The sequence below is a fragment of the Pseudorca crassidens genome, chromosome 18 (assembly GCF_039906515.1).
Source record: "Pseudorca crassidens isolate mPseCra1 chromosome 18, mPseCra1.hap1, whole genome shotgun sequence".
Taxonomy (NCBI): domain Eukaryota; kingdom Metazoa; phylum Chordata; class Mammalia; order Artiodactyla; family Delphinidae; genus Pseudorca; species Pseudorca crassidens.
This window is the reverse complement of record NC_090313.1, coordinates 73667587-73692471: the sequence shown is the minus strand read 5'-3', so window position 1 is coordinate 73692471 and position 24885 is coordinate 73667587. Positions and strand designations below refer to the sequence as shown.

Genomic DNA, 24885 nt, shown 5'->3' with positions numbered 1-24885 from the left:
GTCTCTCCTGCAGCCTGTGTCCCCGGGTGAGCGAATCCTGACCGATGGGTGAAGCAAACAGCTTCGGCCGCTGCTCTGCCGAGGCCAAAGGTCTGAAGGAACGTCTTCGGAGCCCAATGAAGACAGCAGTCCACCAAGTCCTCTTACCAACGTGCTGCCCGTCCTTCTAGCAGATTCACAGGTGGCAAATGCACTAACCCCCCCCCATGATAAACCGGGGCTTGCTTTGAACAAGTGCAGGGGTAGTTGCTGTCAAAGCGGCTTTGCAGTTGGGGGTGGGGACATGATTACAGAGAAAGAGAAGCCACTGAAGTTCCCACAGGGCCCACAACCTGCCACCAAAGCTGCTACTCTTCTCTTGACTGGAACAGACCTAAAACCTTGGGCAGATACAACCTTGGCCTGGGGTCCAACGCCAGGGGCCTCTGGCCCAAGAAACCCCCGGCAGGCAGGCCTCCTGAAGGCCAGGAATGAAAAAGTAGGCGCGCCCCAGGGCTGCAGACCCCAAGCGGGCCACGGGACAAACCCACGGCCAAGATGCCCACTGGAGGGCGCAGGGGAGATCAGGGAGGCCGCAGGCTTGCCGGGCGGAGGGGAAGGAGGCCCCACGCTGCGGCGGCACGTGGGCGCAACAAGGCAGCTCCGGCTCAGCCCCGGCCCGTGAGGATGGAAATGTCTGGAAAAAGCCGGTTGTGACTTTCACCGAGTCCTTCCCGACACGATCTCCTCAGCCTTCCCCACCTCACTAGCACAGTGGCTCCGCTCTACGTGGAACCTCATCCGGCCTTTCGCACCTCACATGGAATCTTCCTTTAAAATCCACAGACAGAGCAAGGACACCAGCCTGCAGACTGAGCAGAACTCAACCAGCTCACATTCCTACCGTGTCCAAGCTGCCACCATCTCTCTCTCTCACAGAAACGACATATGGACACTCTCTCTCGTGCAGAAATAAGCTGGGCTTGGGGTTTTTTCCAGACCTAAGTTACCAGTCTCTGCTCTGGCCTCCCCCCTTCTGCGCCTGCCCGTCCCCCATCTCTTCTCCACCCAGGAGCTGAAGTGGCCCTTCCACTCCCTGACAGCCACCCAGCACTCCCCGCTTCTCTGAGAAAAACAGCCTGCCAGCAACAGGAGCAGACAGGGGTGAGGGCCCCAGGCTGGAGAAGAGCACCAGGGCCCGCCCGTCCGCAGGTCCCACCTGGAGTGAGGACCCGGCCCCAGGTGGAAGGATGGCCATCTCAGAAGATGCCTGTGGCCTAGACACCTCCAGGGTCAGAGGAAAATGTTTCTCCCCATAACAAGGACACACCCATTCCTGTTTCAAATTCCTCTCTGGGATTAATAAACCAATACCTTCAAATACATAATTAATAATGTAAGGGAATAATTTAATAAGACATAATGCTGGGCCCTCCAACGTAATTACATATTTTTACTGGCCTGAGTAGACAAGAAACGACAGACTAGAACACTCAGTAAACATGTGTTTAAGCCCATCAAAGAATGGAAGCCCCAACCCAATACAATTAACGTGTGTCCTAAAATGCAAGCTCCTCGAGGTCAGCAATCTCGTCTTTCAAGCCTTTCTTCCTTTAAAGCAAATAATTATATGCATAAGAGCACCCATGTGGTTCAATCCAGATTTAAACAACTGAGTACATTTCTGATCTCTATTAATTCTCATCCTGTTTCTTTAGTCAAAACCCCTTTGGCACTCTTTAAATTTTACCTGTAATAATTAAACATGAACTTAATATGCTAAACCTTTAAAAACTATTTTAATCCATTGTTGATTTTGTCCCCTAAGTTTCTATTCTGACTGTGACGTAAACAAGACTTTTTTGTTTTAATCACAGAAGGGTGTGTGCATATAAAAATAATAATTTCCACTGAGATCAACTAAAAACATCAGGGGATATTTTTGTAGGTATCACGGTTTCCCATTATCGGAACCAAACCTAAGTGGCAACAAACGTTAAGATGAATCCCGAGTAAATTATAATTCAAATGAAACACAATTAGGAAATTCAGCCAGAGGCCAAAACACAGTCCTGGTCACAGTTTTAAGAGCTCATTTAGGGAAATACACCTGGGATTGAAACCCTCACCCCCTCCTCTGTTTACAAATCTGGAGTAAAACCTACTCCAGGTTACTTCTACACGTGAGAGCCTGAGGGCGGGTACTGGGCAGTGTTCCGTTTCTTCCGGAAGGCACTTGTCTGGCTGTCCTAATCATACAAGTCAAGCACCACTCGTCTCGGGTTCTCACAGCCACTGAAAAGGGGAAGGTAGTAGTACTACAGCGCCCTGCTGCCGTGTACACACTGGTCTTAGAATGACTGCGGGACCCGCCTGGCCCGGGAAGTTTCCTACTACGTAGAAAGGAACACACTGAGAATAGGTTGTCTCGGTGAAGCCGGAAAAACTGCCTCCTGCTCGAAACCATCTGGAAGCGTTGAGCACCGGCCTCTACGGGCCAGATTGGGTCACAAGGAAGCCCCCGGCGGGGGGGACTTCCCCGAAACAACTCCGGGGACCCGGAAGAGAGGTGGAGGCGGGCCAGGGAGTGTGCAGGGTTCCAGAGAGGAAGAAACGTGGGCGCCGCGGCCAGCTTGCGGGTGCGCGACGCCGTCCTCGGCCGGCCACCTGCCGCGGGACCACCCTCAGCCGCCCGGCGGGCTCCCCACCCGCGGCCGATAACACGTCGTGGACCTCGCGGCGGGGCGGCGTGCTCCGCTCCGCGCCATGTAAGGGAAGGTCTCGGGACGCCTGCCGGGCCCAGTGCCCGCTCCCCGTCCCCACGCCCCCGCGACCACCCGCGCGTCCCGGCGCCCGGTGCCCCGCAGGGAGCGCTGGGCCAGCACCCCGGAGGCGCCAGGTCGCCCACGCTTCCTCACGGGGTGTTGCATCATGCACCACGCCGCGCCTTCAGCGAACCAAAATGGACTCCGTGGCGGAGACAGCCTCATGGGCACCGGCCGCGTACACCCCCGTCCGCCCTGCCCGCGCCCACCCGGAGGATGCCAGGGCTCCCCGCGCGGGCTCCGCGCCCCTCCCCGCGCCGCCGGAGTCAGCCCCCCAAGGTGACCCGGACCCGGGCAGCTGCCCCGGCGCCGGCGGAGGACGGGGACTCACCGGGCCGGCGGGTGGCGGGATGCAGGCAAGACCGCGGCTGGACTGACGGACGATCGACCAAGGCTCGGCGAGACTGACGGACGTCGGGCGGAGGCGCGGCGCGCGGGGAGCCGGAGCGGGAGACTCGGGTAACGGACGCCGGGTGGCCGCGCGCCCCGCCGGCAGCTGACCTGCCGCTCACACCTGCCGGCGCTGAGTGAATGGAGCGTTGAGGGCGGGAGCGATCGGGAGCCGGTTTCATCAGCCGCGCCCCGCTCCCTGCGCCCGCCCCCAGCGCCCCGCCGTCCGGCCCGCTCGCCAGCGTCACCGCCTGGCACCAATGGCAGCGCGGCGCGGCGGCGGCTCCGGGAGCGGGCGGCGGCGGGGGCGGGGCGGGGGGCGGGGCGCGGCGTCTTCGCGCGCCCCGCGCCCTAACCTGGGATTCCCCCGCGGGTGGGCGGCGCCTGCCGACGCGCTGGTGGTCGCCCCGCCTGCGTGCGGCCATCCTTCGGGCAGCGGGAGCCAGCCTGTATCCTCGGGTCGCCGCAGCCCCCCGCGCGGGCCCGACTGGCGCGGCCGCCGGACTGTCCACCCGACCGCGGGCCCCGGCGAGCGGACCCCGCGCTCGCGGCCAGTTTGCCTCCCCCAAAATGAGAAGATTGGGGAGGCACTTCAAGGTTGGTTTTTTTTTAATTATGATAAATTTTCATTTCTTTGTCATTGGAATATTTTATTGCTGTTCTCTTACTTTCAACAAATAATGTATCCTCGCCCCTTGTCCGGAAGGGCCGGAAGCCTGAATCTGCCTGTGCCCCTGGCGGTAGGACGAGCACCTGGCCGGCGGGCCTGTCTCCGCGGCTACTTCCGGAGCTACTCTCCCCGAGATGGCAGAAACTAGACCCGGGTCCCACCGCGCTCACCTCACAGGCTCCCTCTTGGCGCCCCAAACCAAGCAGAAGCCACAGTCTATAGAGATCCAGTAACCTGTGACATGAGAGAGGTAAGTAGGTCATAGATTAACCCCGCCAGCCTCCTCTCTAACTTTGCAGGAAAACAGGAAAAACGATAGCACTGTGTCCACGGCCTTTGAGTCCTTTCCACGCTTCCTACCCAACCCCCCTCCCCCCGCAATGTCCTTGGTCAGTGATGGGGCCTCATTATCAGCCACAGGGTGCGATACTCTTGGAATTACACTAGCAATTTATAAAGCATATAACTGCAGGGTGCTACTAGCTTCAGGAGCGTTTTCGTGAACACATAGCAATGGGCTAGTATTTGCAAGGCACTTTGGAGTGTTTGGTATCATAATCAGTGACTACATACACGTTGTTTTAAAACAGAAAATTTCAGTTTCAACTGTTCGTTGGTGAAAGGATGCTCTCAAGTTGCATTAAGGAGGTCTCCTGTGCTGGGGCTCTTCCTGAATCCCACACAGCCTCCTTAACCCGCTGACGCTGCCATCATAGGATTTCACAGAGGGAAGCCTGGTGTGATTCAAGGACCACCCGCTTTGCCTTTGCACTCGATTTGGATTTGAATCTGAATTCTACTCTTTCATTCCTTTATGGTTTTCCACAAGCTATTTCACTTCTGTTTGGAGCTTATAAACCTTTTATTCTTAGCAGAATATCCCTTAGTACTTGAAATATGATTGTGGGATTTTTTTTTTTTTACTCTTGGCAGGAAAATAGAATTTAATAGATTGTAGAGATGCTCTGCTCGGGCAACAAGCAGACGGATCATAGAGTTAGTATCTGTAAATTCTGAGAGCAAGTGTTCCAGGCCCTGATGGGTGTATGGGTAGAACTCAACCAAGATAATTGTCAGCACTGTGGTCCGTTTAGCAGCCTCACCCAGCAGACTTCGTCTTCAGTAAAACTGTAGGAGACCGTCCATGACAAGGCCTGTAAGCAAGCAACTTGCTGGCAGAAAAGATTCAGTGTGAACCAGGGGAAGAATAATGATGCTCAAAGCCTCAGCAAAAAGTTAGGGGAAAATGTCGAAAAAACTGGCTGAATTTATAAATAAAGCGAAATCAGGCAGGTTAGGATCACACGCAGGTCCAGAGGGATCATGAGTGACAGGCCACCCTGATGATACTCAAAGAACAGCGGATCCAAGATTCCAAAGACTGTTAAGGAAAGGAAATGCTAGAATTTAAGCCCTAGGAACACCATCCAGGGTGAAGGTGGACAGACCAAGTCCCGGGCCAGCACCGTTAGGCAGGATGGGGTCCAGAAAACGTAGAGAATCAGAGTCAGACAGATGTGGTTTTGGGACTAAACTCTTACCTCCTGCTAGCTGCTGGCCTAGGGGAATTGTGTTTGTCCTCTTTTAACAACATACTTTATGATGCCAACTTCTGGAAAAAGCTAAATTATGAAGACATTAAAAAGATCAGTGGTTGCCAGAGGCTTGTCGGGGGAAGAAGTGGGAGGGATGAATAAGTAGCGCACGGGGATGTTTAGGGCAGTGAAACTACTCTTAACGATACTGTAAGGGGGCTACACGTCATTATACGGTTGTCAAAAACCACAGAATGTCCAACACAGACAGTAAACCTTTATATTAACTACAGAATTTAGCTAATAATAATGTGTCCACATTGGCTCATCAGTCATAGCAAATGCACCACAACAATTCAAGATGTTAATAATAGGGGAGGGCTTCCCTGATGGCGCAGTGGTTGAGAGTCCGCCTGCCGACACAGGGGATGCGGGTTCGTGCCCCGGTCCAGGAAGATCCCACATGTTGGTTTCCCTCCCCCTCATCCCGTACTGGAGGACTCCTCTGGGCACAGATCAGATGCCAGTGGCAACACTTCTGGATGGCTTTCATTTTAATAACAGGTGGCCAGCCCCACTGCAAGCACTCTGGGACCCCAGGTCCAAAACCATCCTCTAGAGAAACATGGTATGCGTGCCTCAGTCCAGAGCCTAAGGATACATCATCAGAAGTGGTGTATTTCTTTTCTTTTTCTTTTTCTTTTTTTTGCGGTACGCGGTCCTCTCGCTGTTGTGGCCTCTCTGGTTGCAGAGCACAGGCTCCGGACGTGCAGGCTCAGCGGCCATGGCTCACGGGCCCAGCCGCTCCGCGGCATGTGGGATCCTCCCGGACCGGGGCACGAACCTGCGTGCCCTGCATCGGCAGGCGGACTCTCAACCACTGCGCCACCAGGGAAGCCCTAATTAATTGTTTAATTGTCTGTCTTCCCCCAACTAGGCTGAAACTCCATAAAGGCAAAGCCCTTTTCTACCTGTGCACTGCTGTGTGCTAAGCAGAGTGCCTGCACAGAAGAGGCATTGACACATTAGTTAAATGATGAATAACCAGAGGGGATTCCAGATGAGAGGCAGAGATTCTTCATGAAGCAGTGATGGGAAGGATAAAGCCCCACTATCTTTTCTCAGCGCCTCCCCAACTGGCTACAGATTGGAAATCTTATTACCCTCAAAGACAGCTCCCCGTTTCCTTGTCTCCTATCCTCCTCATTTCTCAGAGACAGATGCTATGAGATCATTGCAGTCTTTTGGAGATCCAGGTCCCCAATCCCATAATATAAGGCTCTATTCAGGAGAGGAGAGATATGAATACTTCCAAGGAAGTACTCTTGGGCACATCATTTTAGTTAATTATCATCATCTCATCAAACCATCACCTTATTGAATACTCCCAAAGATAAATCTTTGTGTTCTTATTAACCATTTCCCTAAAATAGTAGGAGACCAAGGATAATCTGTCCCTGACTTCTTCCTTGGAGATTCGTGTTTCCACAAGTCACAGCCAACCATAGTTTTAAATGGTCAAAAACAGAAACAACGACTTCTCTGTGTTAAGAATCACTCAATTGCAGGTAATCCATACCTGATTCAAACAACTCTAGGAAATCTTTTAAATTTATTGTTACATAACTGCGAAGTTTAGGATTTGCCAGGTGTACGTATGTCTGGAGCTAGGTTTTCAAAATATATCTCAGTCTCTCTATCTCGCAGTTTTCCTGATGGCTGTATTCTTTGCCAAATCTCTCCATTGGTAAAAGCAGTGGTTTTTGAAGTGCGGCGAAGAAGGAAACCCCTTCCAGCATCCATTTCAATCCTACAAAAGGACCCCAGTAGGCTCTGCTTGGGTCGCATGCCCAAGCTTACATACCTCTCCCTGATTCCTGCAGAGTGGTGTTCTCTTGTGGGCTAGCCTGGGTCACATACCCACCTCTGTGGGGCAGGGGGACAGTGCAGAGAGGAGGTTGATTGGCAGTTCCACTAGTATCACAGAAGTAGAGGAAGAGGTAGTCCCCACAGGGAAGGAATGTGAGGAGACAAGAAAGAAACTGGTGTCCACTCTATTTCCACTCCCCTGCTCGTTCAGATGTCCCCCAGCCCATCCTAGAGGCATCTGGACCACGTGTTTTTCGTGTGTTACCACCATCCAGCTGCAGCGACCACTCCAGGCACATCTGCCCTGTCTCTGAGGCACATATGCCCTTGAAATAGTGATTTCATTTCCTTTGGATAAATACCCAGAAGTGAAATTACTGGATCCTATTTTAGCTCTATTTTTGATTTCTTGATGAATCTCCATACCGTTTTCCTTAGTGGCTATACCAATTTACAATCCCACCAACAGTGCACAAGTTTCTTCTCTTTGATAATAACCATTCTGTGTCATTGCTTGCTCTTCTCTTGTAGACAGCATATAATTGGACTTTTTAAAATTCATTCTCCCAATTTCTACTTCTTAATTGGAATGTTTAATCCATTTACATTTAACATAATTACTAGTAGGTTAGGGCTTTTGTATGTCATTTAAAATTTTCTTTATGTCATGTCTTTTTCCCTTTATTTCTTCATTACTGCCTTCTTTTGTGTTAGATAAAATTTCCTAGCATACCATTTAAATTATCTATTGTTTCTTTACTATATATTTTTGAGATTTTTTTATTGGGTGCCCTGGCAATTAAAATGAAATTGTAACTTAGAACAATCTAGTTTGGATTAATAGCAATTTAAACCGTCTGCTAAACTTTTGCTTCTTTATATTCCATTCCCTCCCTTTTCTTTATACTTTTATTGTCATACAAATTACATCTTTACACACCGTAAGCCCAACAAGATAGTTTTATAATTGTTGCTTTGTACAGTTGTCCTTAAATCCAAAAGAAGAAAAAAAACTACAAATGAAGACACATTTGTACTGTCTTTGTAAAACCCATGTATTGACCTCCTCTGGTGTTCTTCATTGTTCATTTGGATTTTAGTTACCGTCCCATCATTTCAGCCTGGAGGACTCTGTTTAGTATTTCTTGTAGGTCAGGTCTGATAGTGATGAAGCCTCTCATTTTTTCGTCTCCTTCATTTTTGAAGGACTAGATTTCCTAGATGTAGGATCTTAGTTGACAGTGTTTTTCTTTTAGTACTTTGACTATGTCATCCCACTGCCTGCTGGCAACCATGGTTTTGAATGAGAAGTTAGTTGTTAACCTCATTGAGATCCCTTGTGCAGGACGGGTTTGCTTTCCTCTTGCTGCTTTCATCAGTGTCACCTTTTCTTTGGCTTTTTAGCAATTCGATTATGGTGTATTTGGTATAGATCTCTTTAAAATGATCTACTTGGAGTTCATTGAGCTTCCTTGGTGAGCAGATCGTTTTTCATCACTTAGGAAGTTTTGGGCCATTGTTTCTTCAAATATTCTTTTTTCTCCTTTCTTTTCTTTCTTTCTTGGACTCCCCTTATGTGTAGGCTGGATAGTGTCCCACAGGTTTCTGAGGCTCTGTTTATTATTCTTTATTCTTTTTCTTTTTGTTCTTCAGACTGGATAATCTCAATTAGTCTATTGGTGGTTTTGTCTGCCTGTTCAAATCTTCTGTTGAGCCCCTCTAGTGAAGTTTTCATTACAGTTTTTATACTTTTCGACTCCAGAATTTTCATTTAAAAATAATTTATATCTCTTTATTGACATATTCTATTTTGTGAGATGTCATTCTCATACTTTATTTCTTTCAACATGGTTTCCTACATGATTGATGACTTTAAGTCTTCGTCTAGTAAATCTAACATGTGCCCTTTCTCGTGCACAGTTTCTTTTGTGTGCTTTTTCTCTTGTGAAAAGATATTCTTCCTGGTTTTTTTTTTTTTTCATGTCTTGTGATTTTTTGCTGAAAGCTGTACATTCTAGATAAATAATGTGCCCACCCTAGAAATAAGATTCTCTCCTTCCCAAGGTTTTTTTGCTGTTGTTCTTGCTGTTTTCTGTTTATTTGTTCAGTGACTTTCCTAGACAAATTTTATAAAGTCTGTATTCTTTGTCATATATAGCCACTGAAGTCTCTGCTACTTTGCTTAGTGTTCAGCGAATGATTGCACTAAGATTTCCTTATGTGTCTTGAACCAATGAGTCTCTCATCCTTTCTCTGGGGCTTCTGTGTGTGTGTTGGGGCATGCTTGCCAAGTTCCCACAGGTAGCTTACAGCTCTGCATTAGCCTACACTTCTTGCTTGTGCAGACCCTCAGGGTCAGCCAGAATTGAGAGCTTAGGGTCTTCTCAGTTGTTTCTTAGGCATAGACACAGCTCTAGGTATGCACACAGCCCTGTGTGTGTGCTTGTGGTCTTCTAGATTCCCAGGAATATATAGAAACTTTTGAAAGCACCCTGTGGATATCACGTGTCCAGTGTTTCCTTTTAAGTTTTTTTTTCATAGCCTTTTGTTAGCCTCAACTTGTAACACTTCCTTAAGCAACTGCAGTGTTAAACAATTAATGCTGATTGTTTTGACAAATACCCTGTCAGTAGGGCTGTTCTCACAGAGGGAGTTCTAAGTCACATCAAAGAAAGAGATGCCCTGAAAATGGAACTTTTCAGCAGGCTGTCAGACAGGTCAAATATTGACAGTTCTTTGGGAATGGCCCTTTTGGGAGCTCTGCACTCATTCTGCCCCCTCTAGCGGCTGCTAGGCTGCTAGCTCTCAGGCATATTCTCTTTGATCTTCAAGGTTACTGAGAGGGAAAGCATCATCTCTGCAAAGCTTGGCAGTGTCTCTTGATTGATGAATGTTACTAGACTAAAATTAGGACTTCTGTCTATTAAAGACACCACTAGGAAAATGAAAATGGAAGCCAAAGAGTGGAAGATGGTATTTGTAATACATATGACTGACAAAGGATTGTCACAAATCTGTAAGAGCAGGTTAGACACAGCTGAATTTTTTTAAAAAATTGTGAACAGAAGGAATTATTTGGAACACCATCTAAAAAGACAGAGATGCAAAATATAAAACTATACCGAAAATAAGGAAGTAAGAGTAATAAGTCCTAACATATACAAAGAGACGATTTTCAAAGACATGTAACTAGGATATTTTCAGAAATATTGCTAAGATTTAAATTCTAAAATATCAGAATGCAAATGAACTTCAAGTAGGGGAAAAAGTCCACAACTAGAAACAACATAGAGAAACTATAGGACATGAAAGACAAAAGACCTTAAAAGCATCCAAGAAAAACCAGATTACCTATGAAGAAATGGCAATGAGAGTAAAATTTTATTTTTCAGTGACCATGATATCAGAGCCAGTGAATTATTTTCACTGTGCTCAGAGACACTGAAGAGTTACCCACAGTTCTCTACCCACTGACACCATCTTTAAGAACAAAGGTTAAATAAAAACATTTTCTGACTTAATAACTAAGAATGTTTTTCTCTAAAAGACACTCATTGAAGGAAATACTAAAAATATGTGGAAAAAATACCTCAGATGGAATGTCTGAGGGACAAGAAGAAATGGTGAGCAAAGATATTGCTAAATATAGATACAGATGGTATAAAGTAAATAAAGTAGCGTCTAACTTAGGGGTAGGGATAATAGAGTAGAACTAAAATAGTGAACAACTGGATGTGTGGTCAGATTTGAATGGTGCTTCGTGATTAAGAGATGCTAAATCCAGATTTCTTTGGTTTGAATTCTGACTTTGGTACTAATTATCTTGTGGTACCTATTACCTTGCTTTAGGCAAGTTAATTAACACCTCTGTACGTCTATTTACTTCTCTTAATATGAGGATAGTAATAGTATCACTCATAGGGTTACTGGGATGCTTAAATTTGTTAATATATGTGAACCACTTAGAACAGTGCTTGATACATGGCAAGTGCTTCATAAGTGTGAGCTATGATTATCAATAAAGCATTCTCAGGTCCTTGTGTTGCCAGGTGAAATACAGAATCATGGTGAGAGGCTTTATCAAACTTCTTTTGACAGCAGTGATTGAGAAAATAAAAATACTATTAGCAAGTTCGTTTTCATTGACTCATAAACTTTGTACCACACTAACTTAAACTACATAGACTTTTCAAAAATCTATTTATTGATCTACACGATAATTCCAAGAAGTAAAAACCTGACAGGTTGTGGCAGACACTGCTAGCGGCCTTCGTGATGTTCAGCCTGCCTTTCTTACACACAGAACACTGGTTTCCTGTAGAGTGTGAATGTGTCCAGCTAAGACACTGACTCTCCCAGATGTCTTTACAATTATATGGCCGTAGCCCCTAGTTCAGATCGTTGAGATTTAAGTGAAAGTCATTGGGTTGGATTTCTGGAAAGGCCATGTCATGCTTTATGCCTTTAAAGCTAATGTGCCTTGAACCAGTATGTTTCTGTCCTTTCACTCTGTGTGTGTGCTCCTCATGCCTTCAAAGCTCCCGTAAGAAGTTGACAACTCTGCCTTAGCTCTCACTTCTTATTTGTACATAGCGTGAAGGTCAGCCAGAGGTGAAAACTTACAGCCTTCTCAGGTTTTCCTGGGCATGTGCACAACCCTTGGCATGAACACAGCCCTGCACATGCATGTGGCCTTTTAGATTCCCAGGAACGTACAGGAGATTTCAAATGTCCCTTGTGAACTTTTTTCCAAATAATCTATTTACTCAGAGAGAATTCGCTAAAAATTTCTGGGAATTTAAAAGTGGACTTTGACAGATTGTTTCCTAAAATCGGCCAAGAAGAACAATAAAGTGGAATCTTCTATGTCATCAAAATGACAGTAATGATAATAGGGTGGCATTATTCAGAAATATATAGCATGATGGGAAAAGAAGTCCATAAATAGACACAACACACACGCACACACTTTGCGTATGATATAGGCTGCACTTGAAATTAGTAGGGAAAGGATGAATTATTCCATAAATAGGTTGGAATGATTGGCAGTTCATTTAGGAGAATAATAGATCTTTATGTCATTCCTTACACAGGAATAAATTCCAAATGGTTTAAAGATATAGATAGATAGATAAATGTGTTAATAATCTTAACGTGAGGAAAGATTTTTTTTAGGACAAAGGAAAACGAGAAAACAAAGGCAAATCTTGACAAATTTGACTATCGACGAGTTAAATACGTCCTCATAGTGAAAGTCCCCACAAATAAAAGTAAAGGCAAACAACAGGCTGATTGACAGTTCTTATCAAATATGTAACAGAAAAAGAAAAAACTAAATAATGGGATCCTGTTTTTAACCAATTAAATTGGCCAAAGAGAAGAAGCTTTTAGGAGGTTGATCGTATACCATGTTAATGTGGAGGTGAAGATACAGTCATACTCTCCTTCACTGTTAGTAAGAGTACAAAGTGGTAGAGCTGTTTTGAGAGAGGCAATTTGACAGGTTCTAACAAAATTTTAAATGTGCGTCACTCAAATACAATATTCTCACCTCTAGGAATCTGTACTGCAGAATATTCACACGCTCCCAAAGGGGTGTTTGCGTGAGGCTGTTCACTGCCCTACTGTCTGTGGCAGGACCAGGAACCTGAATGCCCTTCACTCCTCTGTGTGTGTGGGGGTGGGTGGGTGTGTGTGTATATGTGTGTGTGGGGTGTGTGTGTGTATGGGTGTGGGTATGTGTATATGTGTGTGGGGTGTGTGTATGTGTGTGTGTGGATGTGTGTATGTGTGTGGGGGGGTGTATGTGTGTGTCGGCGGTGTGTGTGTGTGTGTGTGTGTGTGTGTGTGTCAAAAGAGGGAAGGGGGTTACAGAGAGAAAAAGTCTACAGTAAAGATTCAAATTACTTCACAATTATTTTGGATGGTGAACTTCTTTCTTTAACTGTTTTTGGTGACCCAGAGTGATGACAGGACAGCTTGGCTTTGTGGGTAAATATACCACAAGAGGGACTTTAATGTTTCATCACATATGCTTCTGTATTGTTTACATTTTTCAAGTGATTTTTTAAAATAACAGAAAAGAAAAAGAAAAAAGCAAACTACAGAGCTCTGTACTATGCTCCAGTTAGGGTTGAGGAACTCCACAGAAATAGCTGTGTGTTTGTTTATATGTCACGGACGTCTGATACAGGTGCACACCCAACTGTTAACAGCTGAGTGAAGGGGAGGCAGGGAGAGGGCGGATGGGGGCCTTTTACGTTCAGTACGCTTCCGTTCTGTTTGATGTTTTTACAAGTTTGTTTTCTGCTCTTGAAATTTTTAAAAAATGAACAAATAAATAAAACATGTCAATAAAGGGAAGGGGAAAGAAAGCCAGTTGCTTTCCAGCAGAAGGAAAGAAGGAAGGAAGGAAGAGGTGGTGTTTTCAAGACTGGGGAAGCGCAAGGAGACAGGAGTGACTCAGAGGCGAGAGAGGACGTGGGTCAGCCATGCTGTGACGTCCCGGGGGGTGCGGGGAGGGGGCGCGCCACATGCATGGTGTACACCTCCCTGCAGTGGGGGAGAGACGCAGGGGACCGGGAGGGAGAAGAAACAGAGATTTTGAGCTTGGCCGTCTGTGTGAAGGGAGACAAAAGGAGGGGTCCAGCCAGAAAAGCAGGGACCAGAGCGCATCCTGAATAAATACCAGAGGGAACGGCCGTGTTCTCATTTTTAGACGTGTGCTCCTCAGCTTTACCAGCAATTGTATTTCTGTGCAAACCAAAACCGTTTTCTTCAGTTAATGTCCTTTAAACCATGGCCACAGGCTGCCTGCGCCTTACTAAGGTGATTCATAAAGAAGGACCCTTCAAAGCAATTGGCTGTCTTATCTCTATCATCTTGTATTTCTGCAGCAGGACTTGGGAATTAGCTTTCACCATAGAAGGGAGTGAATAGTATTAGAGAAGAGAAAAATGTTATCTGTGACAAATGCACGTGGGATAATAATACGATTTTAATTGAAGGAAGACTGGCCTGAGAAAATGCACAGGAAGCGTGCTGTTTGTGTAAAGTGTCCCTAAAACCCGGGCAAAAGCTCTAGTCTTTGTGGCTGTGATGCATAAAGAAATCTTCAGGGTGCAGGCTGAGTTAAAACCAGCTAAACTGGGATGAATTTGTGTTGTGGGAGAGAAACATAATATACAGGGGACTTAAGAACCACCAAAGCTCTTGCTGAAGGAGACACCTATGGTATCTCTTGTTGTGTTCTGCTGCTTATTCCCTTTGAGCAAGAATAAAATTACTGTATTTTTTGCTCTTCAAAAATCTTCTCTGGGCTTCCCTGGTGGCGCAGTGGTTGAGAGTCCGCCTGCCGATGCAGGGGACGCGGGTTCATGCCCCGGTCCGGGAAGATCCCACATGCCACGGAGCGGCTGGGCCCGTGAGCCATGGCCGCTGAGCCTGCGCGTCCGGAGCCTGTGCTCCGCAACGGGAGAGGCCACAACGGTGAGAGGCCCGCGTACCGCAAAAAAAAAAAGAAAAAGTCTTCTCTGCTTGCCGTTTCTCTGGTGCGATTGGCCAGCATATTCTGATCCACGGAAAGAGGAAGGCAGTGGGGCCACCCCTTCCCCTCCCACTGCACAGGGGAAGGGCTATTGAAAGCGTGCAACGCGAGGCTGTAAGACTCGCTAAGCTACATATATCAGTAGTTTCTGGAAAGTGTGTGTGTGATGGTAGCTTCTCATGTAGCTGGCTTTTTTCCAAAGCCATGCACCTCGGGGGGTCATTCTGTTCTCAAAGCGTGTCACGTGTCCAACCGCAAACAGGGCTAACTTGATTCTCAAAGACAAGTGGACAATTTGAGGTTTTCAAATAGGGAAAGCTAAAAAATAAAACCCATGAGAAGTAGTCTGTGAGATGCCATTAAATAGACCTGGATGCTAGTGGCCACCAAGCGCCAAGTATTTGAGAGGCGGTCCTATAACCACCCAGTATAATGGTCTGGATAAGAACGAGATCGTATTGCCGGAAATTTCAGGGTCGTAGCAGATCATCTTGCCTCTTAAAAGGTGAACTTTCGTGAAGAATTTTGCCTGTAACGGATGGCACGGAGCTGAGAACTGTCCTACCGAAGGGTCATCACAGTTCACTCTGGGGTTTTGACACGTCCTCTGTCTCTCGAGGCTGCGGGAATTGCTGACGTCCAGTCCAGCTTCCAAGCACTGAACTCCCAGGACGAACTTGATCTTGTTCGTGAACCGAGGGTGGCAAATTAACACAACATAATTTTATTCAGCAGAGTTGCAGGAGTTAAAACAAGCAGAACTGGCAAAGATTCAGATGAAGAAGCGTTCCTGTGTTCGCTGGTAGGTGTGTGAGTTGCTACGGCTCGTTTTGGCAAGCAGTCTGGCAATGCTCGTGCCTCGATTAACTCATCTCTCCCCAGCAGTGAAGAAGCAAGGCTCCAACGGGGGCAGAGGCAGAAAGCAATTTTCTCTCCTCTCCTTTATGGTTTCTTCCTTGTTCCCAGCTAAAGTCTCCAGCAGCTTACATAACCTTTTCTGTTGCTTTTAGATTTTAAAAAAAAGCCTCTGGTCACTTCTGTTCACAACATTGAAAGTGTCCAGCCCCGTGTAAAAGTCAGAACTGTGGATTTTACGTCAATCTTTTCCCTGGGCCTGGCCTGGTGGCGGCTTCTCAGCTGCTTCCCTCCATGGCTCCACGCCTGCAACCTGGCCCAGGTTTCTGACCCCGCCAGGCTTGGAGGCCGGGAAGGACAGGAAAGGGCTAGGATTCATGAACATTGAGCTCACGGCCAACAGCACTGTAACTCATGCCTGAACAGAGCTTCTCTGATACATGTGACATGTGGCACACACAGTCATCCTGTGCTTAGGATACTAGACAGCACTTCATGCTGTGCTTGGGGGCGATTTTAAACAGCAAAATCATCAACAGAAGCACAAAAATATGAAAAGTGTGTCACTGAGTAGACAGTGAAGAGGACAGTGTTTACGATATGAGAGCTGGTGCTCCACCGAGTATCACCTCGGCCATCCTCAGCTGTGAAGGTGCATGTCAGTGACAAGTATTTTGCCACTCTGCTCTTGACTGTGAGTAACTGCAGAAGCCCCACAAGCACTGATTTTAGGGTTACAAGTAAATGTTAGCAAGTAAGCAAATTTCCAAGTACAGAATCACGAACAGTGATTCTAGTTCCATCGTAAACAAATGCTTCTCAGATCATGCTCTTCCAAAATGTCATCAGTTTCTTACTGGGAATCTGATTTTATAGGAGCATATGCCAGAAATCTACTGCAAATATCATACTGAATGATGAAAAATTAGAAGCATTATTATTAAAGGAGCAAGAAAAGGCTCCCGTCCCATTCATTGTGCTGGAGATCTTTAGTCAGAGTGATAAGAAAAAGAAAAAAGATATGAATACTGGGAAGGAAAGACAAAAATGTCTTTGATTTAGGATGATGCGATTATCCGTCCATAAAATCCAAGAGAATAAATTAAGACCTAGTTAACCAATAAGAGTGCATCAGGGTGGACAGGTATAAAATCACATATGAAAAGTAATAGCTTCCCTATATGCCAACCAAAAGCAATTAGGAAATATAATTGAAAAAACGAATTCCATTCATAACACCAACAAAATCTAGGAATAAACCCAACAAGAGAAATGTAACACTTATGAGCACAAAAAAAATAAGACTTATTAAAGGACAAAAAAGAACCTGAAAAAATGGAGAATTAACCATATTCCAAGTTCAGATAAGTCAACATTTTTTAAATGTCTGTTGTTCCCAAATTAAACTGTAAATTTGTTGCAATGCCAGTCAAAACTCCTTTCCCCAACCCAAATCTTACAGCCCATGTCAAATGTTTTCAAAACTTCATCTGAAATTTTTGAGAGTATGCACCAGACCAGCAAAGCCTACTTTGAAATAGGAGGCCAATGAGGGTATCAAAGCACATTATAAGTTATAGTATTTAAAAATGTAACTTAAAGGGAATTAATAAACAGATCAATAGAACATAATATATAGAGTCCACAAACAGACCTATGTATATATAGGAATTTAGTAAATAACAAAAGTTATACTTTGGACCAGTCAGTAAAAAATTTACTAAATGATGTTGGAAAATAAATGATGCAAAAAGGTCTTTGCAACATACAATAAAAGACAAGGGATGAATAGACAGAATATACAAGTAATTCTTACAAAGCAGTAATGCAAAGTGCAAAAGAAAAGTGGGCAAAGGACGTGAAAAGACATTTCAGAGGAAATCATGCCAATGACCAGCAACTAAATGAAGAGAGAGATCCTCAATTTCAATAGCAATCAGAGAAATGCAAATTAAACAGGATTGAGACATCGTCTCCAGCCGTAGTTTGGCAAAATTGAAGAGACTGATAATAGCAAGTGTTGATGAAGAAGTGGAGAAATGGTATTTTCCTGCATTAAAGGTGGTTCAGCTCTTTTGGAGAGCAACATGGCAGCGTGAATTAAAATGTTAAATATACATACTTGGTGAGCCAAAGATGCCTTTCTAGGTATCTAATATAGAGACACACTCTCACATATGCTCAAAGAGATATTGATGGTAACAATGAAAAATTGGAAGCCAACTTAAGCGTTTGTTAGAAGCGGAATGCTTAAATAATCTATCATACTTTGATGCTGTGGAGCATTGTAGCAATTTTTAAGGAAACCCATATCAATATATACCAGCATTATAATATCTCAGACATATATCGTCAAGTGAAAAAAGCATGTTGCCGAAAATACATGCAGTGCTATGTAATATATGTTAAATTAAAAATCTGCACAAACTGTTCATTTCTATCTTTATCTGCATAGGTATGCATGTAAACACATGGAAAAATGTCTGTAAGCACACATGCCAGATTAATAAGCAGATGCTACCTCTAAAGAGGTGAATGGGATCAAAAGTGGTCATCAAAGAGACTCTTGCTTTGTTTTTTAATTTTTAAAAATTTCGTTTGTGGTAAAAAAAAAAAACCCACATAACATAAAGTTCAGCATCTTAATCATTTTCAAGTATACAGTTCACTAGTGTTAAGTATATTCACATTGTTGGGTAACAGATCACCAGAAATTTTTTAGCTTGCAAAACTGAAACTCTGTACCCATTAAACAATTGCCCATTTCCCTCTGCACGCCGTCCTGGTACCCACCATTCTGCCTTCTATCTCTATGAATTTGAGTACTTTGCATACTTCACGTATGAGGAGTCATACAGTATTTGTCTTTTTGTGACTGCCTTATTTCACTTAGCATGTCTTCAGCGTTCATTTATATTGTAGCAAGTGTCAGATTTTCTTTCCTCTTTAAGGCTGAATAATATTCCGTTCTCTATATAGACCACATTTTATTTATTCATTCATCTGTAGATGGACACTTGGATTGCTTCCACCATTTGGCTATTGTAAATAGTGCTGCTGTGAACATGGGTGTACAAATATCTCTTCAAGACCCTGCTTTCCTTTCTTGTGGGTATATACCCAGAAGTGGGATTGCTGAATCATAATGGTAGTTCTGTTTTTAACTTTCTGAGCAGCTGCCACACTGTTCTTGTTTTTATTATCTAAGTATTTCACAACAAGAATGTACTTACGTGTTCTTCATGAAATTAAGGGTAAAGGAAAAAATTAGTCTGGATAAGTGTGGTTCAAAGGACACCGTGCATAAGTAAATGGTGGTTTTGGTGAAACTAAGAACGGGCAAATGTGGTGGTCTCTGTCTTAGCAAAACGCCTGTGAGCTGGGAGTGTTGAAAACTATGGGTCTAGCGTTGACTTAGCATGCCTGATAGTTTCATTGTTCTCAAGTATCTGCTAGCCTCGCCTGGGGAGGCTTATGCCTCCCCACCCTACAGATAACCCTCCGGCCATCTGACTTGCGTTGGCCAATGAAACGTGAGCAGAAGCGCGGAGAGCCAAAGCGAGGTTTTCTGTGTCCTCTTCCCGTGTCCTCTTCCTGCTGTGACCACCATCACCATCCCAGCCCAGGTTGTAAAAGCAGTCGGGGTCCCAACGGGAGGTCGTGTGCAGCAGAGCTTCAGCCACACTTTGATGCAAGTCAAGCACGAGTGAGAAGTACATCTTGGGGGTTGAAAATGACTGGATTGATTTATTTATTTATTATTGACGTATAGTTAATTTACAGTGTTGTGTTAGTTTCTGTTGTACAGCAAAGTGATTCAGTTATGTGTATATATATATAAAACTGAATATATATATATATATCTTCTTTTTTATTTTCTTTTCCTTTATGGTTTATTACAGGATATTGAATATAGTTCCCTGTGCTATACAGTAAGACCTTGTTGTTTATCCATCCTATATATAATAGTTTGCATCTGCTGATCCCAAACTCCCAGTACATCCCTCCCCCAACCTCCTCCCCCTTGGCAACCACAAGTCTATTCTCTATGTCTGTGAGTCCGTTTCTGTTTTGTAGATATGTTCATTTGTGTCATATTTTACATTCCGCATATAAGTGATATCATATGATATTTGTCTGGCTTACTTCACTTACTATGGTAACCTCTGGGTTTATCCATGTTGCTGCAAATGGCATTATTTCATTTTTTATGGCTGAGTAGTACTCCATCGTGTATGTATGTGTGTATATATATAATATACATATTTGTGCGTATATATACATATTTGTGTGTGTGTGTGTATATATATTATATATATATATATATATATCTCACATCTTCTTTTTCCATTTCTGTCAAAGGACATTAGGTTGCTTCCATGTCTTGGCTATTGTGAATAGTGTTGCTGTGAACATTGGGGTGCATATATCTTTCTGAATTAGAGTTTTCCCCCAATAATGCCCAAGGGTGGGATGCGTGGATCATATGGCAACTCTGTTTTTAGTTTTTTGAGAAACCTCCAACACTGTTTTCCATCGACTGGATTTATTTTTGGTATCACAGGACAACATGGTCTGTCTGCCTCATGCAAGACGTTTATTTAACACTCCTTGTCTGCACGAGGACTGTGGACTCCTAGTGGGAACAGGAATCTGTAAATCAAGGCCCCTTCTGAAGACATGTATGCACCGCTGCAAAGCCAGGGAGAAGGCCAGCGCCATGCGTGCATGTCGCATTTCAGGGCAGGGGCTGAGATCCACAGAACTCCAGGGTTTCTGGGATTCTTTGGAACAGTTGTTTCAAGTAAGCATCAATCCTCAACTCTGAGTAATAATGACCTAAGAGTATGGTTTCACTGTCTCTAAGAAGACACACAATGTCAAGATGAGGTCTGTGAAGTGCACATTTTCTCTTGAACTTGCTACGTGTAATGCTGAGAGTTCCCCCGGAGTGCGCTGGTTAATTAGCATTTTCTTAATTAGCTTAATTAAGAATTAATTAGCTTAATCTTTCAATCTTCTTTATGAGCCAGAAAGCATTGTGGATAAAGCATGGTACACCGCCGGCTAGGAATATGGGATTCTAGGTCTGACTCCACCAGTGACTAACAGGATCTAGGCAAGTCCTAGCTTCTCTGACCTCATTTTTTTCTGTTTATAAAATAATTCTGGCTCATCTATATTATCAGATTTGTTAGGACAAATTTCATGACCACATCGGCATGAAATCTGCATGAGGTTGATACTGAAATGGATTAGGCACACTTAATCAAGATGGTGAAAGAGGAGGCTGGAACCAGGACAGAAAACCCATTCCCACCCCAGCCAAGGGTTTCCCCGTGTGCCGGGTTTGCTGGGGAGGTCAGGGAGAGAGGCTGGCAGCCAAGGCATTTTGAAAACATAGCTTTTATTTGAAATTCACGGTACATTTGGTTAAATTTAACTTTTAGTAAATTACGTAACATATTATGATCTATGTAATTATATATCATATATTACGATTTTGGATGGATAGATAGATAACGTTTTAGTTCTTAATGGATTTTTTGGTCTTTTTAAATTTTCTGAGTTAGAGGAACTCTCTGGATGGTGTTAAAGAGAGAGATATGAACCAGATGGGGCTAATTCTGATATTTGGAGCAGTGAACCATTTCTGGTCTTTACCCTGCTCTATGGTAGATGGGTGGGCTAGACCCAGTGAGCACCTCTCTTTAATCGTGGAGCCATAGAGGGACTATTGTGGCCTGAGGATGCCATCCCTTCACACCTAACCCTTTTCACGTTGACGTGTGGAGCTGATGCTGCCGATTGGCAGGGCACTGGGTACTTTTTTAGATACTATACGTGTCATATTCTCGGTACAATTTTTAAATTGAGGGGAGCTGCAAACCTTATCACCTGGTACTAACATACAGGTAAGTGGACATACTGAGCATTATTTAAATTACATTTCTTTCAGGCAAACAAACAGCAACAGCAAAAACTCGAAACAATAATTGATTTAAAAAAAGGGGGAGGGGTTGGAATGATCGGAAATGGAATCGTCACCATTGGGAAAAAGTTCAACTTGTGATTCTTATTTATATCCAACCTTTGTGAGCATCCTTTCGTTTATTTACATAAAATCAACTTGGGCTTCATCAACTCTGCTGAGAAAAAAAAGATGACATGTACCTGTAACCACCAGCAAGCGCTCTGGAGAGGACAGGTTCTTAAATTACGTCATTAATTTCCAAGATATATGCATCACATTTGTGTTTGCAGAGCATAAAAATGTATTAGAGGAAGCCCAATTTCACGTGCTAATAAAAAAGAACACAGAAGATCTCATTCACTAGCAATCTCTCTTCCTTTTGATTTACAACTTTTAGGGAGCAACGGTGTCATTCAGCTGCAGGGTCACAGGGCCGCCTTCTGGTGGAAATACAGAGTAGAAGTGAGGAGGGAGGGGCATGGGGGGCACTTTTGCTCTACTGACAGTGTTTGATGCCTTAAGCTAGGGGATGAGGACATGGGCATCTTAATTATTCTTTATTCCTTTTCTTGGCATATCTTAAATATCGCGATAGTATATTATTTTTAAGAAAAGAAGACCCAATTCTGAGGGCTTTGGGAACTAATTCAGTCATCTTAAGTTACTTAGGTCTGTGTACCTTTTTGGCTCCAGTGAGAATTATTTTATACAATTAGGGATAGGAATGTCGGAGAAGAAAACTTGAATTGATTAGGGGGACAGCTATGATCTTAGAGAAGGGAACCATGGCTTGTTAATCTTGCCCTAGACTGTGTGCCCAGAGACTTGTCTAAGATCTTCAGAGCGAGGGAGCTGAGGGGCAACAGTCCCCAGCTGCGGACCTGGAACACCAGCATGTCCCTTGCTGTAAGGGCTGGTGGCTGAGAGGTGGAGCCTGAATGACCCGGGCACGAAAAGGACAAAGCCCAGCAAAGAAGCTGGTTTTAGAACCAACGCTGACTCCCAAGAGGCCTATCGGTCACACCTGAGATGAAATAGTTTCTGCCCCGGCCGTGGGTTGGGTGACTCGCTGCTAAGGGTCAGCATGGATGACACAGGAAGGACAAGGCAAGGCTGTGGTCCTAGGCACAGCCTAGAGACAGGTCCCCCTTTACCCCAGGGGCAGTAGTGGGAGGTGTAAGTGTTAAATCTTGGGGAGCCTGCCTTTCTGTGGCTGCTTTGGGGACAAAACCTCTTCCTCCTCGGACCCCTCGGGAAGGGGAATCTCTTAAAGCGAGACCCGTGACCTGGGACAGCAGATGTGTGAACTGAGACTCCACGCAAACAGGGGTATCACAGCCAGGTGCCCTGTCCTCAGACCGTGGCGGCCTGCTATCTCTGGGTGCTTCCAGGGTCCTCTTTGGGAGTGCGTTTGCTTTCTCTTCCTTCTTAATGTATCTAAACCAGAATCCCTCCGTGGGGATTTTCTTCTCGCACAACTTCTTTAAACTGGGTGTAATAATCCGCACCCCGAAAAACTCACCCTTTTCAAGTGGACGGTCTGGTGGCCCTGGGGTAGACTGGCTCCTTCAGTTCTTCCTCTGCGGGCTAGTCTCTGTCGAGCCTGTTTGGGGGAGCGGCTTCTTCCTGTGCGTTTCCCCCGGCAGAGAGGGAGGCAGGCCTGCCATTCACCGTGGCTGCCTGCGGCCTGTGGTCCCGCGTTGGCTGGGGCTCTGCCCACCGGCTCCCCATGTGCTGAGAGCACAGGCTCGCGACGTCTGAGGCAGGGAGAGAGCTAACCCACGCACACTCTATCGATTTTTCCCATCGTCTGGGTTCCTTTGACTCCCTCTTTTCCCCTAGGGGAACAGTTAGGAAATAGCCAACAACCCTTGCAGGCAAACTGAGTTTCTGAATTTATTGCATTCCGAAAACAGTGGAAAAGAAATCAAGCATCGGGCCTCAGAAGGATCAGGCAGAAGCAAGTTATGTTCCCGTTTGATGGTGAAGCAGCCCGGCAGTCCATGCCTTTGGGGATAGGACGTACACTGAGAAGGGTGTTCCCTGATGTTAGGAAAATAATAGGCTGGCATGCGCGCGTATCTTCCTCCTTGAGACTAATTAGAAAGTTCAGGAAACCTAGTCAAGGAAGGAATATCTGGTATTTGCCTGGTTCTCTGCACAAAATGGTAATCCGATGGTCAGGAATAACTATGGGTGTACATATTTTCTGAGAATACAATAAACAGAACTCTAAATTTACAAAACATTAAGAAGTAAAGAGTAGTCATTAGCTTTCCAAAACCAATTGGCGTTTTTATCCTGCTGAAATTCTGTTGTAAGGGATGAAGCTAACAATAAATGGGTCAGAGACTACAGAGCTTTCCGTGCTAAAAATTCTGAGATTCACATGTCAATACCTCAGAATGTAGAGCAAGACAGACCCTCAGAAACTAAAGGCTCTCAATCAGGGTTATATGATTACCCAGGATCATGTGCCAAAATGTATCTTAAATTGATGTTGTTGGAAATTTCCCCCATAAAAGCTAATGAAAATGATAGCTCCTGGAGTTCTAATAAAGTTGAGAGGTTAAGAAAGATCCTAAATTAGCTTTCCTAGTCTTAAGACACTGCTTGTCTACCATGGAACGGTGAAAAACCACCAGCCTCGTGAACCAGGGCATTAGTGTGAACCCACATCCCCTGGGAACTTGTTAAACATACAGAGGCCCAAAAAACAAAAACAACAACAGCAAAAACAATAACAAAAACCAAAATACAGAGGCCCAGGTCCCAGGCCACAAGCTCAGTCGGTAGATCTGGCGCCCTCGAGCGTTCGGAAGCACACCAGATCTGAGAAGCCTAACATAGTGGCAACAGTTGGAGTTTGAAATCAAGTAGACAGTTGAGACTCAGAGGCCACCATTCCGTGACCTTGAGCAAGCTGCCGCTCTCTCTGAACCTTAGTTCTCTCAACTATTACGAACTTCCTGGGTTGTTGTGAGGATTAAGTTAACGGCCTGTTTATCTCCGTGTTTGCCACCTAGTGGATGATTAATAAATGTTTCTTCCTGCATGAGTTTACTAGGACTGCCATAGCAAAATACCACAGACCGGGTGACCTAAACAACCGTCATTTATTTTCTTACAGTTCTGGAGGCTGGAAGTCCAAGGTCAAGGTATCAGCAGGGTTGGTTCTCCTGAGGCCTCTCTCCTTGGCTTGCAGACAGCCATCTTCTCGCCGTGACCTCTCGTGGCCTCTT

At 44.9% G+C, this 24885-nt stretch overlaps 1 protein-coding gene and 1 long non-coding RNA gene across 11 annotated transcripts in view; one reads left to right on the top strand and one right to left on the bottom strand.

Moving 5' to 3' along the window:
* SLC7A1 (solute carrier family 7 member 1) overlaps positions 1-3274 on the bottom strand; it is an 82923-nt gene extending 79649 nt beyond the window's left edge. Inside the window, exon 1 of one of the 2 annotated variants that reach the window (XM_067713581.1) lies at positions 3136-3274. The gene's annotated coding sequence lies outside the window, so the exon portion shown is untranslated. The remainder of the gene's footprint in view (positions 1-3135) is intronic. The other variant, XM_067713582.1, reaches the window with a different exon arrangement.
* A 253-nt stretch (positions 3275-3527) lies between these two features.
* Positions 3528-24885, top strand: part of LOC137211263 (uncharacterized) — a 163535-nt gene continuing 142177 nt past the window's right edge. For all 9 annotated transcript variants that reach the window (XR_010936995.1, XR_010936998.1, XR_010937000.1 and 6 more), the window contains exons 1-2: positions 3528-3791; positions 3901-4114. This is a non-coding gene — a long non-coding RNA (uncharacterized lncRNA). The remainder of the gene's footprint in view (positions 3792-3900; positions 4115-24885) is intronic.